Source organism: Nanorana parkeri, unplaced genomic scaffold (assembly GCF_000935625.1).
Source record: "Nanorana parkeri isolate BGI_ZX_2015 unplaced genomic scaffold, ASM93562v1 scaffold237, whole genome shotgun sequence".
Lineage (NCBI taxonomy): Eukaryota > Metazoa > Chordata > Amphibia > Anura > Dicroglossidae > Nanorana > Nanorana parkeri.
This window is the reverse complement of record NW_017306505.1, coordinates 626,544-632,711: the sequence shown is the minus strand read 5'-3', so window position 1 is coordinate 632,711 and position 6,168 is coordinate 626,544.

The following is a 6,168-nucleotide window of genomic DNA, read 5'->3' as shown; positions in this document are numbered from 1 at the left end:
GGAGCAGGGACCTCCTAACCCTCCTGTGTTGTATCTTTACTGCCTCCCTCCATTTTGTAAAGCGCTATATAAATCCTAAAATAATAATAATAGTAATATGCAATGTTTGCAGAGACACTGTCACTGCCCTGCAAGGGGAATGTCTCTTTCAGCAATGAAACTGGTGCACTGGCCTGCCTTGCTGTTGGGTAATGAGTTCCCAATAGCAAATGAGCCAATAGCAGGACGTGGAAGCTGCGCAAACCTCTGACTTTTGAAAAGTTATTAATTGTGTAAAAGGGCAATGTGGATTTCGTGGGGAAACAAGGTTTCCCTAAAAGTTACCTAAACTTGCTAGTTCAGTAGGATTTCATGGGCTACACTCCAAGTCTAAGCTTTCCTGTGGCTTGTGTACATTGGCTTTTGTTTGCACTAGAACGGCTTCTTCCTGTACTGGTCAATAGGAACACAACAGCAGTAGGTCAGAAGAAACACGGAAGCATATAAATCGCATCTCGAATTAACTTGATAGCATGCTTAATTTGCCTGTGTACACAAGTTCTTACATTTGGTTCTGGCACCTATGCAAGGGCCCATACACAATGGTGCGTTCTGTGAACCTTGTGGTGTGTTGTGTTGAAAAAAAAAAGAACCAAATCCCTTTTTTGCGTGTCTAGGCCCTTTCAAAATGAAAGCATGCCTTGCATGACATGCTAAGTACGCTTTTTAAGTGGGCCCCCCTCCCCCTTGCTGAAACACAGTGCAAACATTAAAAAAACACTCCTGTCAATGAGATCCCAGGGAATGTTGCTGAAATTCCTGCCAATGAGATCCCAGGGAATGTTGCTGAAATTCCTGCCAATGAGATCCCGGGGAATGTTGCTGATATTCCTGCCAATGAGATCCCGGGGAATGTTGCTGATATTCCTGCCAATGAGATACTGGGGAAGGTTGCTGGTACTCCTGCAGATGAGATCCCGAGTAAGGTTTCTGATATTCCTGCCAATGAGATCCCGGGGAAGGATGCTGGTACTCCTGCCGATGAGATCCCCGGGAATGTTGCTGATATTCCTGTCAATAAAATCCTGGGGAATGTTGCTGATACTCCTGCCAATGAGATCCCGGGGAATGTTGCTGATATTCCTGCCAATGAGATACTGGGGAAGGTTGCTAGTACTCCTGCAGATGAGATCCCGAGTAAGGTTGCTGATATTCCTGCCAATGAGATCCCGGGGAAGGTTGCTGGTACTCCTGCCGATGAGATCCCCGGGAATGTTGCTGATATTCCTGTCAATAAAATCCTGGGGAATGTTGCTGATACTCCTGCCAATGAGATCCCGGGGAATGTTGCTGATATTCCTGCCAATGAGATACTGGGGAAGGTTGCTAGTACTCCTGCAGATGAGATCCCGAGTAAGGTTGCTGATATTCCTGCCAATGAGATACTGGGGAAGGTTGCTAGTACTCCTGCAGATGAGATCCCGAGTAAGGTTGCTGATATTCCTGCCAATGAGATACTGGGGAAGGTTGCTAGTACTCCTGCAGATGAGATCCCGAGTAAGGTTGCTGATATTCCTGCCAATGAGATACTGGGGAAGGCTGCTGGTACTCCTGCAGATGAGATCCCGAGTAAGGTTGCTGATATTCCTGCCAATGAGATCCCGGGGAAGGTTGCTGGTACTCCTGCCGATGAGATCCTGGGGAAAGATTGCTGATATTCCTGCCAATGAGATCACGGGGAAGGTTGCTGGAACTTCTGCCGATGAGATCCTGAGTAAGGTTTCTGATATTCCTGCCAATGAGATCCCGGGGAAGGATGCTGGTACTTTTGCCGATGAGATCCCCGGGAATGTTGCTGATATTACTGCCAATGACATCCCTGGGAGAGTTGCTGGCACTCCTGCCAATGAGACCCCAGGGAATGTTGCTGATATTCCTGCCAATGAGATCCCAGGAAAGGTGATATTCCTGCCAATGAGATCCCAGGAAAGGTTGCTGGTACTCCTGCTGATGAGATCTTGGGGAAGGTTGCCGATATTCCTGCCATTGAGATTGCGGGGAAAGTTGCTGGTACTCCTTCCGATGAGATCTTGGGGAAGGTTGCCGATATTCCTGCCAATGAGATTGCGGGGAAAGTTGCTGGTACTCCTTCCGATGAGATCTTGGGGAAGGTTGCCGATACTTCTGCCAATTAGATCCCGGGGAAAGTTGCTGGTATTCCTTTCGATGAGATCTTGGGGAAGGTTGCCGATATTCCTGCCAATGAGATCCCGGGGAAAGTTGACGATACTTCTGCCGATGAGATCCCGAAGAATGTTGCTGATACTCCTGAGGATGAGATCCCGGGGAATGTTGCAGATACTTCTGACGATGAGATCCCAGGGAAGGTTGCTGGTACTCCTCTTGATAAGATCCCAAGGAATGCAACATTACTCCTGCCAATGAGATCCCGAAAAATTTTGCTGATACTCCTGCCAATGAGATCTTCAGGAATGCTGAGTAGCCCATATCTTTTAAAAAGATGCTGTAGCCCTGTGCAGGGAGAGTCTTCAGAAAGATTTGGAATGCTTTAGATTCTCCAAATCTTGCTGGACGGAGATCTGTGGGTGAAAGGTGGCGATGTTTATACCGCGTTTGAGCAGGGCCTATCTATAAAGTGGACTTTGCATTTTAGATGCAAGGTCTGTTTTAATAGGCTGCCTTAGCTCAGCCCACTTTGCTACATGGGTTGCACGTGGGTCCTCAGAGGTAAAACTCACCAGACCAGCTAAATGCATTCCAGGTGCATCAAAATAAAAGGTGTGCAAAGTCTTAGGGCTCATTAACATGGGCATGCGCATCTGTGCAGGGACCTACTCCCGGGAGGGACAGGTGTTGCGTGAAATCGTGTGCAGCCACCTGTACATCCCTATGAGGGCACACAACTACATTCCGACCTGAACCTGCATATCCGTGCAGGTCCAGGTACATGCACTTGGAAATAGACAGTTTGCATCCAAGTGCATGCACCCAGACCTGTACAGATCTGCAGGTTCAGGTCGGCATGTAGCCATGTTCTGCCATAGGGCATGCAATTACAAGCTGTCCCTCCCAGGAGCAGGCCTCCCCATGGGCGTGCATGCCATATGGACGTGAACGCCCTTGTGAAAGAGTCCTTACAGTTGTTCTTCTAAGCAGCTACAGCCTGAGCTGAAAAGCCTGTCCCCTGCCAGCATGAGAGGCTCTCATAGTCTCGTCTCTGTGTGGAGGAAGTGGTCTAAGAGGTTAAGATGTCCAACACCCTACCCCCGATGAGTCAGAGCTGCAGCTCATCAATCAGCAGAGTGCATAAGCTTTGCTGATTGCAGAGTTATAGGTCTGACCCTGCAGGGGGACTCCACCTCGTTGCCTGCACTTCCATCTTCGTCCCAATCCCCTTCTTGGGTTCAGGGTCTTCGGTCGTCACGATTGGCCGAAATGACTCAAATATTCTAACATTGTATTATGATTTTGCTGTGTTAGTCCCATTGTGTTGCTTAGCTTTGCACAGCACCCCTCCATTGGAGGTCAGCCATAGAACTTTTTTTTTTCTCTCTCTTGCCGAGTCTGCCCGTCTCTGGTCCCTGGACTTCTGCTTTCTGTTTTTGTGTTTTTTTCGGAAGCTTCTTTCTGTGAAGTAACTTCATGTAAATGCAGTTTCTGAAAAGAGAAGTCGTCACCCACTCATTCCATCAGCCCAGCTTTTGTAATTTGCTGTCTTTCTTTTTTGTCACTGTCTTCCCCTTAATGATGTGTCATTCTTCTTCATTGTAGATAACTGCCGTTGTGACAAGAAGTTCTGCAGCAGCCGAGGTGGAAAGGGAGACCCTGGACTGTCCTGGGAATGGAACTTCTCCGAGAATGCTGACCGCTTTGCCATCTCTCCGTCCTCTGTCCCTGTGACCCGTTCTACTTCCTTTTCTCCATCTCTCTCTCTCTCTTGCTCCGTCTCTCTCGCCCTTTGCTGCGTATACTTCATCACCATGGGCTGCATGAATGCAAAACCGTCCACTGGCGTGGCCCCCAAGCAGATCGACCCCCCTAACAAATCAGAAGTCGCCCACTATGTGAGAGACCCCACTTCAAATAGTATCCCGGTAAGTAGAAGGGGTGACTGGGTAGGTTATTTGAAGCTGGACTCCAGGCAATGAGCTAATTACAAAGATGAAATACATATAAGTCTGTTGATTATTTGCCAGAGTTTGTATTTCTGTCCATCCAACCCTGGGATTCACACAGCTTCAACCCTGGGATTCACACAGCTCTACCACTCAACACAGCCCTGTCTGACAGGGTAGGAGACCTGATTTCTCATTGCTGTATCACTTACATGTGTTGTCCCACCCCCAGAGTGTGCCTGGACAATGGAAAGAGAAGTGGAAGACTGATGAGGTCATCTCTCTGTCACTCTGCTCTCTCTTCCTATCAGCAAGTTCCTGTTGGCACTGCAGCACAACTGACTGCTTGTGCTGCTTCTCCTCCCAGGCTTGAGCTCTGCTGTACAGACTGTAAAAAACTGATACCAAGTCAAGTTTAGGTACTTACACTACTCGTATTTATAAAAATGCATTTATTAATTAATTAATCTCCTCCAGTCTCTTTCAGACACTTCCTGTCTGCATGCACTCACTCCAGCATTGGCTGGCTGCACGTCATTGCGCTGGACTGGCTTCTCGATAATGATAATGGTGGGCCCTGCCTGCGCAATGTGCGTCAGCATGGATGCTAGGTGCATGTGACAGAGTGATAACGCAGGAGCACAGTTGTCTCCCAATAACAGGAAATGCCTGAATAAAGGACCTTCACTGTGGGATCCCCAGGTATTATTTTTATGAAAGTCACAATGTGCCTCAGCATGGATGCTTGCAGCGTCTATCAGTGGTGCATGTGATATGGTGACAACTCAGGAGCACAGTTGTCACCCTGTAACAGGTTTATTTATTTATTAGAGTGGGATGAGAAGACGTTTCAGTGGGCGTGGCTATCAACATTGCCATTGGTGATTCAATTCAATCAGCACCTGGCTGACAGTGCACGTTGAGGGGGGGGATGAGTGGGTTGATCATTATGTTGGTGGTGTACGTTAACGTTACCAGGGGTGGGCTTTAGGTTGGGGTGAGTTTCATGGTACCAATGTACGGCAACCCGCCTAGATCACCGACGTCACCGGTTGCCAGGAGCTGGGCAGGGAGCTCTTAGCAACCTGGAATGCTTTGGCTGGAAAAGGGGGCGGCACTTGAGCCAGTGAGATGCCTTCTAAGGGAATTGCCCCGGCTGCCTTATTATAGGATCAATTTCACCTGCCAAGATATTTTTAATTCTGTTCAGCCAGTCTTTCGAGTCACACAGCTACAACTCGGCCACGGAAATGACACCACTGTTTTCCTGTTGCAGCTTCCTGCGTGACCTGCCTGTGCCCGGGGCAATAACGCACGGCAGCAGTCTTCCCTTTTCTCTCCTGCTTCTGTAACTATATTAAACCTTCCAGTTCCCAGTGCCTGAAACATGGTAGATAGGCAGCACTGTGCAATGCAGCAGAGCCTGACTGGCTTACATGTGTAGAACCTCCCACCCTCAGCCTGCTTTCTACCTTGCAGAGGTCTATGGTGGATACAGAGGTTGATGAAAACTCCTCATCATGCACAGGTACCTAGGGGAGTCATGCAGCACTGGCTGCGTGGGAGAAAGGAAAGAGCTAAGAATAGAATTCACCGATCAACATCCCGGCCTTTTTTTAGTCTAGTTTCACTCGTGAATGTCACATGGTATGACATTTCTGTCCCACTCTCTCTTTACTGAAAAGCAGCTTTCCACTCCAAACCTCCAAAGAAAGACTTCTTGGGTATCTTTAGGTGCAGGGTCAGTTCAGTCGAAACTGAAGATTTGGAATTGAAACTTTCTATTGGTTTCCCGTGCGATGGCACCAAAAAAAAAAGGAAGTTAGACTTCCTCTTCTGGAGATGTCAGGTGACTCAGCCAACCAGACTCTATTCACAATTGCAGTTTTGGGTGGGCCGATCCCCTAAAGATCTCCACTAAGAACTATTAAAATCTAAGAGAACCCTAACTGTTACACCATTGCAATGTTAGAAAATCTGCCACTGGTTCTTATGGATTATGATGTCCCCATGTGTGTAATTGCCCAGGCGGCCCCCCCCCCACAAACGCAAC